This window comes from Archocentrus centrarchus, chromosome 8, assembly GCF_007364275.1.
Source record: "Archocentrus centrarchus isolate MPI-CPG fArcCen1 chromosome 8, fArcCen1, whole genome shotgun sequence".
NCBI lineage: Eukaryota > Metazoa > Chordata > Actinopteri > Cichliformes > Cichlidae > Archocentrus > Archocentrus centrarchus.
Genome location: NC_044353.1, coordinates 12,897,195 through 12,910,723, shown reverse-complemented (window position 1 = coordinate 12,910,723; position 13,529 = coordinate 12,897,195).

Sequence of the window (13,529 nt, the reverse complement as noted above, 5' to 3'; positions counted from 1 at the left end):
ATAAGATTTGGTCATAATGTTCACTGTGTCACAGAGGACATACAGCTGAAACAGTGTCATCAAAAACTAGGCTACTATTACCCTCCTTAAGGCGACATCCAAGATGATCATTTTAAAACAATTTTAGCATTTCCACCCATCTATCCATCAATCCATTGTTTAATTGCTTATCCTGTTCAGGGCATGGGGAAGTTGGAGTCTAACCCAACTGTCATAGGGCAAGGGGGGTGTAGCGAGGCCAGTTTTAGCATTTTTTTTTCCCAGAAACAATCCATACTGACACACACCAAAATTCCTATCATACATGGCCATCCACATACTCTGAGCGTGGGAATGCTGGTATAAACTAGAAGCAGAAGGTTGTTTTTTTTTCGGAGTCACAATCATCAAAGGTCTCCGCTTCACCTGTGAACATGTAGACGCTGCCAATTCAGTTTCTGAATTCCTTTACCCTGAATGGAGTTTTCTGTTTTCTTTTCTTTTCTCTTTCTGTCTCTCTTTATTTTAAGTGACCTAAATGTGTGGATGCAAATCCAACATGTTATGTGTACCTCCCAGTAGTTCTACAGCTTGATTAAAGATTCTCAGTTAAGGTAATGGGAGGAAAAGCTAGTTTTTGTACTGAATATTTTATTGACATATTCCCTGTCTCTAGTTTGAAATTCTGCTCTGTCTTCCTCTGCCCTCAAACAGGGAACTGAACCCAGCAGCAAGCACAGCAAATGTCAAGCCCTGTCTGAAAGAGCCTTAACACACACACATTATATATATATATATATATATATATATATATATATATATATATATATATATATATATATATATATATATATACACACACACACACTCCAAAATTACTCTTTACACTTCTGACTGTTACTGCAATCATATCTTACTGTGTGTTTTAGTCTGTTTTGTATCCAATTTATTATTAATCACTTAAATCCAGTGCCTTGGCTGTTTGGTTCACATCTCAGTCCATAAACTGTAAAGACTGCTGCTGCTGAAGCTATCAGACAACTAGGGAGAATTTAATCACAGTTTATTACAATAACCATGCATAACTCTACAGACGAACAGTCAGGTTAGGTTACACCTAATACTTGAATGTTATTTATGAAATGTGCAAATTTAAATGTCTTTTCTGACATTTGAATCACTCATGATTTTTTTTTTTTTGTCTGCAATAAATCACTGGCAAGTTTGTCTTTGAACTCCAGTTATCATTACTTTTCTACTGAATTTTTGATTTGCTATTTTTTTTTCTTCAGAATGCCACTGGCTTCTAGATTTGCATCTAAACGGGTTTAATAGCAAGGAGTGAAAGTCAATACACCTTAGAGCCATATGATTAGGAAACAACTCACACTTCAGACTATGATGAATATGGACTTTAGGTATATTTAATAATTTCATATAATGTGACTTTGTTCTCAGTGTCTGTGTTTAATCCATCTCATTCAGTTTCTCTCTGCAGCCTCTTGTCTTCCCCATCTGTCTCTTTCACTGTGTTAGTCCTGCTGTCAGGGCAGTGAACTTCTGACATACTGTGTGTGTGTGTGTGTGTGTGTGTGTGCGTGTGCGTGTGCGTGTGTGTGTGTGTGTGTATAGACATCAAAATAGGCTACGTTTGAAAGCATCACAGTTTGAATTCACACCCTGAGGGAATGTATGTCCTTCTGCCAATGGAACCATGATCAGGCATACTTCACATAAACAGCCGAATACACCTGTGTGGATACAAAGACACACACTTTTAAACCATACACTTATACAAACTCCCAGGAGGTAAATACGCTAAGCAGCCAAGTGCACTGTCACAGAAAGACAGAAGAAGGTGATAAAATGGTCACTCTTTGCCTCTTCACCTCTCTTTGTCTGGATTTATTCCTTTTTCACAAACATGTCAAACAATTTAACTTAACACATTCACATACATAATCATGCACAACACACACCTGTACTCGTGACATTTATTTTCTTTCAGTGACTTACATTAATTGCCTGGGGGCTACTTTTATCATAAATGTGACTTTTTCTTCTTCATCTTTAAGGGTGGACACATACCCATAATGTCACTGTAAACAGAGGTTCCCACAACATTAGTAATATCTAAAACACACAAACACATGTTCTCACACACACTGATCTGGAAGTAACATCCCTTTGTTGATCACACTTTTAAAACTAGACTCAGGACTCAGGTTGACAGCAAGACGACAGTGGAAGTGACACAGCAATGAAGGAGAAAAAGTATTTTCTGCTTCTTCTGTTATTTTTACTATCATACTGCATGAGCTGCATGAAAACTCTGAATAGTGATAATATGGGATTTAGCAGGGAGAGAGGCTTAAATGTTTTCTCTGCCTGTTGTCGTGTTGTCTTCGTATGTTCTCCTGCTGTGTGTCCTGTTCTTCCTTGGAATTATTAAGTCTAGTATTTTTTTTGCCCTGAGTTTTGCCACACCTCATGTCTACGTGCAATGGAGAGTGTGAATCCCTGAACAAGCTCAAAATTGAGTGTGTCCAAAATTTTGACCCCAGGTGCAAAGATGCCCCTGAGACAATCCAGAATGTTACAGCAGAGTGCAAGATGCTAGCAGGCAGGGCATACATGGAACACCATAACCAAGTTGCTGGCATAGTGTACAGGAACATCTGTGCTGAGTATAACCTGGAAGTCCCAAGGTCAAAATGGGATACGCCCCCAAGGGTGGTTGAGAATCTGTGGGACTTCCAGATACAGATGTACCAACTGGTGATTGCTAACCAACCAGACATAGTAGCAGTAGACAAGCAGAGGAAGAAGGCCGTAGTGATAGATGTAGCAATACCAAGCCATAGTAACATCAGGAAGATGAAACATGAGAAGCTCGAGGGTTGAGGGAAGAACTGGAGAGGATGTGGAAGTTGAAGGTAACAGTGGTCCCCGTAGAAATCGGAACACTCGGGGCAGTGACCCCCAACCTGGAAAAGTGACTCCAGTAAAGTTACAGAGTGGGGTCGCTGAGTGTGTCATCAATGCTCTGTTGCCACAATAACATTAATATCAGAACAAAAGCTGTGAGCTTTTTAGCATGGGTTTCCATGGCTGAGCACGTCTTCTAGGTGTAAGGTGTGGCCTAAAGCTTGTGTTGACATATTGTATCTGATAAACAAAGCACATTTTACAATGATTTATTTTTTAACCAGGGAATAGACCTCGAGACATTTGGAAATCCATCATAATGAAACAGGGGAAAGTTAGGAATCAGTGGTGTAAATCAGTGGAGGAGTGTGGGTGGGAGAAAAGTGTCATGTAACGGCTGTGTGGCAGGCAGAAAGAGGACCCCAATGCAGGACACGCCAGGCAAAGATAAAAGATAATTCCACTTTATTTACCGGTGCTCAACATAAAGCCGGACTAGGCAGAGGTAGTGGCAGTGTCTCAGGGGCACCTTTGCACGTAGACATGAGGTGTGGCAAAAATACTAGACTTAATTCCAAGGAAGAACAGGACACACAGCAGGAGAACATACAAAGACAACATGCAGAGAAAACACGGGACTTAAATATACAGAAGGGCTGATGAGGGAAGAGGAAACAGGTGGGAACACAGGTGTTCCTGATTACCTTGACAAGACTAGAGGAAGCAAAACTGAAGACAACAGACAGGGAGCAGACAACTATCAAAGTAAAAGAGGAAGACAGAAGAGGGAAACAAAGATGCAGACTTGACACCAGGAAACACAAGGAACTAGAAATAACAACTGAGGACCAAAACAAAAGATAACAAAAAACACTGGGCTACCGGCCCACGGGCCATGACAAAAATAAAGGAAAATGACACTAAAAATAAGCTCATTTAAAGTGATCACCACAAGGCAGAGAATCAACAGCAACAAAGAAAGAGAGACATAGTCCTAGGACAGCAGCCCTTCCCAGCTGCAACCAGTCAGCTCTGACAGACTTCTTAACAAAGTCAGTCTTGGAGGACAGACAGCTGGAAGTTAGCGGGAGGTGGAAGTGAGAGAGAAAGTTAGAGAAAGACTGCCACAACATTATCAAGAACAAGCAGGCTCTATAACCAACCAGCTTTCATATATATGCACCTGTGTTTGTTCATAAATTCAACATAAAATTTGCATTAAACTTAATCTGAAATTAACAAAAAAATGGCCATATATGTTTTATTTCATTTCAAAAATCTATTTTCCACCACTTTAAGCTTGCATAGCTACAGTTTGTACGTCTACAACTGTCAGTGCTTACACTCACACCTGGAAACTGCACAAAATGACTGCGGTTATTATTTATTTACAGCAATAACACCACAGCAACTGGGGAGTATATCAACAATAAGCAACTTAAGAAGTTAAGTGTCTGTTAAAACCACACCAACTGCAAGAGGAACAGATGCCTGATGGAGTCGATTTAAAATAAAATACAAACTGATGTCTGACATTTATTGTTATTTTCTGTCTCTTATTCTTACTGCAGTTTGGTCTCTCCAGTGCAGGGAAAACCAAGAGGAAAAACATCCTTCACTTTTATCCAGTTGTTTTTAGTTTTTAAATCTCGTTGGCACGTGAGTGCCAAAACTCAAGGCTCTGGAGATGCCACCTCAGGTTACTTTTCTGCTTGAGCACAAACAAGTACCCTCAGGTGTAATCTTAGGGGTATAAAGTGTAACCACAGATCACTGTCTCCACCCTTCTCAAACTATTGTGCTTGAATTCTTCAGACCTCTGTGAACTTGGCTATGCAAGATTAATTTAGGCCAAACCACATTCATGTTTTATTCAGCTCTGCAATTTTTTTCTATCACACAAAAAAGTTTAAATGTGACAAATTGTGTTTTGGGTGGTGAGGAAACAGGAGGGGAAAGAAGGAAAAAGAAAGAAATCACTTTTGGCATTAAATGTTGTGGCTAAAGCGCCAACGCGAGTCTCCGGGGACAAGGAAGGCCAGGTCTTTCAGATTTTACCTCCACACAGTGCAGGTATTTTATGTACCCTTTCTTTTGCTATTTAAATAAATATGATTTTCTTCCCTACACTTGTATGCACCATCTTTTCCAGAATGGAAACTATTTTGTCTTGATGGCATTTAAAGCCATCTTCCAGCATGGGTGCATGCTGGCAGTGTTTAAATTGCATAAAGGTGCTGATCCTGCTTTTTGAGAAGTGCATCAGTACTGTGCTGCTTTGGGCACGCTTTTTTATATCCTGCCCATATAAATGATTTTCTAAAAAGGCTTTTACTTTTTACAAAAACTTGTCAAGAAATAAATGCTGGGCTATTCATTTGAGAAAGTAATAAGCTCTGCTTTGTGGTACACGTATTTGAATTCATACCCAACCTGAGTGTGGGTGATTTTACGGCATCTAATAAAACAGGTCAAGATCTCAGTTGAGCAGGCAGGATTGCCACTCTGTCTGGAATATAATGGACTGTACTTGTAGAAAAGTCTCAGAAGCAGACTATCATCTTAATGCTTTCAAAAGCAAACTTTGAGAGCGCACTTTCTGTGGAAATAACATTGCAACAAAGCCTAAATGTTACATCAATGTGTCCCGTCTGTTCATATCTCACGCCTCATTGTTGGTTATGCGTTTCCACTCTGAAATATAGATTTTCTATCTTGAAACCTCATTGAAGTGCACTGCACAAGCATGTTGGAGAGTGGCTGTAGAGGAACAACAGACAAATATACAAGGACGCACTGGGAGAGGCAAATCAAGCGAGGGTAACGCGGAGGGAGTGAAGTCCATCATCTATCACCAGCACTGTAACCAATGGGTGAACTGCAGGGAGCAGCAGTACTGATCTGTCAGTCGAATCTAATACGGTCCAGAAGCGTTTACTTGGGCTGTAACTACGTGCTATGTCACATGTAGCAACTTATTGGTTGGTGGTAATACATAAAAGACAGTTTTGTTGAAGCTAATAGAGCAGTGTTTAAAGTACTCAGTATACAAAATGACAATAAAAACTGCATGTGTGCTGAATCTTATAGATATTAAGGTCCATACAGTTGTTTTCCAACTAAAAATCAAGTTTCTCAGTGCATGCTGTGTGTTCAGACAGCCGTTCTCTAGAACTGGTATGGCATAAGCATTACAATAAAATATCAGCGGAACTTTTATTTTACTTATCAGTGTATACTGGACATAATGCATTTATATATAAACTGTCTATCTTCATTGAATATTTCTTGCTGATTATGTTCTAAATGACACTTGTGAACCTCCAAAATACCTCCTGGAGAAAACTGATTCTTAGAACAAGCAGTTAATTCCTAAAAGATAAAATGATAAACAAATCTGCTGTGATGATTACAGTATTTACTCATTCATCCGAACAGTTGCTGGATTACTGTGACTGCACCGTGTCGTGATCTAACTCAGAAGCCATTAAAAAAAATACAAAAATAACAGGCTCACAGGATGAAGAACAATAACTGATCTGAATTTTAAAAAAATGAAAAACACAAATGGTGTCACATGTTTTGAAAGGCATACATTATACAAGGCTGGATGGGAGAGAAAGGTTTTTACATGAAGAAGGTACAGTAGGTAGGTTTTCAGTTGAAGCAACACCTGGCCCAGGTGTCTAATTGTCCTGATGGTCTGCTCCGCCCACCTACCGAAGTCTACAGAAATGGAAAAGAAAGAGAAGACCAGCAAACCCAGAAAAATACTTTATTGTATTTATTAAAGGGCAAAAAGACAGACACATTTTAGCAATAAGCTGTAGTGTCGTGAATTTTAAGGCAAACAGCAATCACAGTATATATAAACCAAGTAAGATTCCAATACCACTCAGAAAGCAGAGCTCTAATTAAATAATGTGCTTACAGAAAAAGAAAAAAACATGCCAAAGGTAGCAGAGGTGCTAACAGTCCTAATCATAATACATTTCTACAATTCCACATAAACAGCATCAGCACAGCTCCAAACACAACAACAATATTAAAACCACCAGAATAGAAAAAATCAACAGAAAAACAAACCCTGTATGCTTTGGAGTTGAGCACACTATTACTTTGTATTCTACAGAAATAGACCACATAGATGGAACTGAGAAGCAAGCAAACCACCACAAATGGAAACATGGGTCAGACTTCATTCTCATCAACAGCATCCTCCAGCTGTTCCTCTGGGATCCCAAACCAAACAAGACTACCTTCAGGCTCAGCACCTTTTTCTGTTTGCCATAAGAGTCCACTGCAATATCCACATAAACATCGTCCAAAGTCGCACTCGATCTTACCCTCATACACCACAACTGTTTGTTTCCTAGATGGGTGAGTTCTTTTGTCTTCTGTTGCCTTCTAATGAAACTGCTGTCCCACAAATGAAATTGTTAGTTCCTTGTTGAGCAGTTTCATTCCTGAAAAACAGAATGATTGTTGTCAGAAGAGGAGCAACAGCCTTCCCTCAATACATCTCACAGGATGGTGCAGGACAGATAATAAGCTCAGTCCAGAATGCTCATGGGAAAGTCCTACAAGCTTTAAAGATATGATGAATGTGGTATTAAAAGCTCTCTCGGACAGAGTGAAAAGAACACAAAAAAGGTTAATTTTTACTAATGTTCTGTGTGTGTGTGCTTTGGGTGTGGACAAAAGTGTTGGGCCACCTACACATTACACCTACAGGAGCTGCTCGGCCATGAAAACCCATGCAATGAAGTTCCCTTTGTACAGCTTTTGTGCTGATGTTAATGCCAGAGGAAATGTTCAGAACTCTGGTGAATCAGCAGAGCATTGGCGACTGTGCAATTAATTTACACACTACGCTCCTTGGTGATCGGTAACCCTGCTCTGACTTTACGTGGACTGCAATCACCTACCACTCAAAGAGGTAGGCTTAAAATTAAGCCCAAATACTAGCATTTTTTTTTTTTAAACCTTGGAGGTTGCTGCTATGTTTTTTTTTTTTGTATTTCTCCGTCTTTGACTACTTACTTCATCAATGTTCTTTGGCTGTGTAGCCGGCATCCTGCCCTAAGTGCCTTCTCATGTTTTCACATTGTTTTCCTGTCTTTACTTTTCTCCACTTCTGTACTCTGCCTACCTAAACTCTGCAGCCTTTCTTCCACCACCAGTTAGATTTATTAAAGTTTAGTTTTGTTTACACACAGTTCTTGAGTGCCTGGTGCCCTGCATTTAGAGTTCTACAGAAAAAAGACTGATGAGGTCGGGTTTTTGATCATGATAACGCCATAACGCTAAATATAGCCAAACACACACTTGCTAACCAGTTGTTGTGTGCCTTTTATTTATCCTTATTTGAGATCATTACTTGTGACCTACTTGGAGTGAAACTGTGGTTCTTAATGTGATGTGAGGTTAAAAATAACCCTGAGAAACACACGCGCACACACACACACACACACACACACACACACACAAACACACACACAGAGTGAGTGAAACCATGCACAATCAAATCCTACTATAAATTTTTATAAACAAACATACTGTTAATTCCAGACTGCTGACCACAGTGATTCCCTAAGCAGCCTCACACTCAGTCACACGCACTCAGACACAGATTGTTATATTACACACAGACATGCATGCTCACATGGACATACTAATGTAGATACACAAACAAGAACACATGAGTGCAGGCAAACATGCACAAAGCCACGCATTCATATACAAAAGTGACACATACAGGTACACACACACACACGCAAACACTCAAAATATTGAACATTCACATGCAGGAAAATGTAACACTCTTTCCCTGTGCGAGTGCCAGCCTTTGCCTCTTCTCCTTCTGTCATTCTCTTCCTCGCTCTCCTCCTCCAACTGTGCGTCCCTTTTTTCCCTGACCCTGTTATCTTCTGGAGCATCTCAAAGAGAAGGGGGGAATAAGGAAGAAGGAAATACTGTATTGTGTTGTGTCCCTTCTCTTTCTTTTATTCTGGCTTTTGCCAAAACAAGAATCTCCAGGAAATGTTGCTTTAAATCAATTTCATGTTAAATTTGACTAAATCGGAGCAGTCACAAAATACCGATAAAAGCAGGACCACCAGCTGGATGGTGCAGGATGATATGGTTAGTGAGCTGTCTAAAGAGGCCAAACCATGAAAGAAGACAAGGACAAAAGCAAAGAAAAGGACACAGAAAGGGAGAATTCTTCAAAGTGTTTCCTTTCTCACTCTCGTCATTTAACTCGTGGTGTCTTTGCTCTCTTTATACTGCAATGTCATTAACTCACACTTGGGAAGAGGCAGAAAAGATGAGGACAGTGAGGAGGAAAAGGCAGAGGCTGACTTGGTCTTGAAAGGACTTGAAGCAAGCTGGTAAAAAAAAAAAAAAAAAAAAAAGCCATGCATTTGAGGAAAATGAGAGCAAAGAGGATTTTAACTCCACATTAACTGAACAGTCTGTTTGTGGCACACTACCAGTACTTTATATATTAAAACACAAATTACAGACATGTGATCACAATAATCAATCTCTCTCAATTGTTTTTTTCTTTTCGGTTCTTTTGACCAAAGCCTGCAGCATGGCAAAGAGGTTTCATATTCTACACAGAATCGACGTATGAGTAATAAATTCATGAAGTTGAACCGAATTTTTCATGTAATTTATGGAACAGTGTGTCATTACCCAGCAGCACTCAGAGTGCCTTCACAAACATTGGGGATTCACAACAGCCAGCCAAGCAGATACTCCAGGGTTGATATCAAACCCGCTGTTTACCATTCAGTCTCCTGCAAACATACCAGAGTTGTATTGGGTGAATGCCAAGAAAGGAGTTGCAAAGAGCACAGAAAAGAGTCTTAATTCATACTTAATTCTTAGAATTATGTTTTAAAAGAAAAATGGGCAGTATTGTTTCCAGTGAGTGTGATGAATCATGGGAAAAGGCTACTGAACACGCAAACCGAGACCCGGCTATGCACAAAAACAGCCAAGCAATGATGCAATCAGGAACAGCCAGACTCTCCAATATTCCCAGTGTTTGTTATCTTAACTTCAGCGTTTGCAAATATCTCTTAAAACTATGTTTGAGAAATGTGGTTTATTGAACAGTTTTCTGATGCATAAACTGCAACAGTACAGTGGTTAGCCCTAAATCTTTGTACAGCAAATCTCTCAGCTGTGAGGAAGAAGCCCCCACACAGCACAATCACACAGGCCTCAGGGTGCAGCCATTCACACTGGAAAATTTGCCCCCTTGGTGCTGTGAGTTTTCCATCTCTGGCGTGTGGCAGTAACACTGTGTGGCCCGTAATCAATCAGCAGTTTCTTACAAATCTATTAGAATTTATATCTAAAGTTTAATCATTTAAAAGTAGTTATTTATTTGCATCATTACTAAAACGCAATAGTTAAAAAAAACAGACATTATTCAAAAATAATACACAAATAATACATGAAATCTGTTTTTTGCATGTTCATCTGTAAGTTTTGATATTTCAGAAAATGCAAAATAATAAAAATGTAGGACTTTATTTGGTTTTCACATGCGGTAAAATGGTACAATAAGATATTTAAGTCTTACAAGAAAAAGTGTACAGTTAAAACAGACAAGTTGCAGATGTCAGGCTGTGCATCTCTCTAACTTTAGCTTGCTCTGTTCTAAGTCTGTGCTCTAAGTCTATGTTTTCTTGCCATCCATAATCTTCAGTTTGCATTGAACAGTTGGTTTCATCTAACTGCCAGTCGATGCCACTCAAAACTCTTTTCCAAACAACAAAGTGGATATGAAAACATGTTTGTGAACAGATAACAGAACAAAACCAACAACAAAAAACAAGTGCCACACCAGGAACCAAACTGACTGATTTCAGCTTTCACTTCCTTTATCAGCCACATGCTTGGCAGCTCAAATTCTTGATGACTAATTTCACATGACTTGATAGTTTAATGGGTTTACTTGTAGCATTCAATCAAGTAATATAATTTATTTTTTTAAAGAAATGCACAAACAATTTACCCCAATGCATCATTTAAGCAGAGACTTGAATTTTGTTAATGATAATGAAATAAAAGAATTGTTAATGAACCTATTAACAAGGCCAAGCATAGGTACTGTAATCATAAGTCGAAGTGTTTCAGTACATAGATCATTTAGGTCTGCAATAACTTTTTAACAAGCAATTCCTCTCTGTATATCATTATCAAGCATATCCAGAAGAAATACGGCAGATCATTTTATAAGAAACAGCCACTAGTATAATAAACATAACCAGCCTAACTGCAAAGGCAATTTAGTCTTCATTCACATTCAGCTCCTTATCACATAGCACCCCACACACACACACACACACACACACACACACACACACTGATGTACACAGTCACACATCTTAAGATCCTATTCCGAATGATTGGCCATTATACTGTAATTGCAGATTACACAGTAACGGTAAAGGAATAAAACTGTCAGCATCATTTATTTACACATGCCTATTATGTACACAACACATACAACACACACACACCCACCCACACACACACACACACACACACACACATACACACACACACAGTGGAGAACTCCACACACATATGCACACACAGGTAAAACACTTCCATCCTTACACATTTAGTAACATACACTATTTTAAACACAAACTGTACACTTGAAAGATATTTTGCACTGCATACGCCACATACACATATGCGCAAACACACACACTTATATATACATACAACAACAGATGGCTGAGTGGTCCTGAGGTTTTGTCCCTGCATCATTTAGAGTCACATTCTGGACACAGTTGTCATCACGAATTAGATGCAGTTCTGCCCAGCAGTCCTCAGTCACCAGTCAAAAGTTTGGACACAAAAACTATATATATATATATATATATATGTGTGTGTGTGTGTGTGTGTGTGTGTGTGTGTGTGTGTGTATGTGTGTGTGGCCTCGCATGTATACATGATTCACACGGGCTAAAAGGATGTCGGAAATCAATCTTTTGTGAGCAGAACACATACACACATACACACACTCACAAATGCGGTGATTTGTGGAGTAATAAGGAGGAAATGTCAGTTCCACGCTCCACTCTACATGAAGACCTTCATGGGTCTTCTTCTTCTATATCAGTTATTAGTGTCTGTGTTGCCGGTGTGTAATGGATGACATGAGACACATACGCACACAGTTACGCACAAAAACCAAACATGACCTTTGCAGACAACATCAAAATACACACGGGTGTAGTTAGGTAGAAGTGCCTCGATAAAATCATACTTGACACGTTGCACCCTCACACTTTCATTTCGATTGGAAAGTGTACGTACATAATGGATTAAATTAGAGTGAAAAAGGGATTCATAAATGTTGTGTTCCCAGTGCTAATCACAGAAACAGAAATGATCTTCTCTGTGGTAGTCTTCCATGAAAGATAGAGCTGCACATCACGATAATGTGTTTTTGATTATTTTAAGATTAGAATGATCCCTAATGCTTCACATGATAGTTTTCATTGCATAATGTAAAACTGATCTGGTAAAACAAAAAAAAAAAATCCTACTTAGAATTTAACAGGCATTTTTTTTTTCAAAATGATTATCTCTGCAGCATCTCAGTGTAAAGTAGAAGATTGCTTTCATTAGAATCATTTTTATTTATTCATACCATTTTTCTCTGTCTTGCGTTGCTCACTTTTGTATTTAGATTACATACTAATTTTTGCAAGACTTCCCTGGTCTCAAAAATGTTGCTTTGATGGTTTCATACCCAATCTGAAATTACTTTTCTGCTGTGTTTATGTGCCATATAAGGAACATATCAGGGGAAACCATTCATAAAGTGGGAAATGAAAAGAGCAAGAAATGTGGGAGAACGTTTTGGAGGCAGCAAAATGGAAAGTTACTCCAGCTTTTGGCAGATGCTGTCATTAAAAAGGCAGTTCCAGCTGTGTAAGTGGAAAGAATGTTCACAAAGAAAATATGTAATCATAAAAAGCGACATATTTTGTGAAATGCGTCCTTTATTGCCTCCTTTAGCATAGGATACACTGGGAGCATCCTTTATGAAAGGGCAGGAGAAAATACCATCCCATAATTCATTGCGATGGACCATAAGACCATTGATGAAAACAATCAACACAGTGGGGCAGATCAGTAAATGTTCACTGTATTTTCAATTTCATGCCATAACCTGCTGATAGATTTTGAGGTTTAAATAACGGCCTGTTAAACGCACAGCTGAACTCTGAATGTCACACTGATGGAATAAAAAACTACTTGTTGAGTTGTTGCCTCGCATAAAGAACATAAATTTATATAAGCTCTCTAAAGATTATGAGCTCTGTTAACTTATCAAAGTGTATTTACGATTCTCTAAAATCAGTAAGGTTTGTTGTATTGCTGGTGCTTTAGGATTATCCTAAATTAATTTTTACTTCAGGCCAGCTGGAATAAATGATATATGGAGGAATTTTTACAGCAATCATAGAAATCTTAAACAGGGAGGAGGAAAGGAGCTACACTGGATCACAGCAGGTGAATATAAAAAAAATAGGATTTATTTCATTTCAGAGGCTTTAATTTAAGCTGGGCAGCATGAT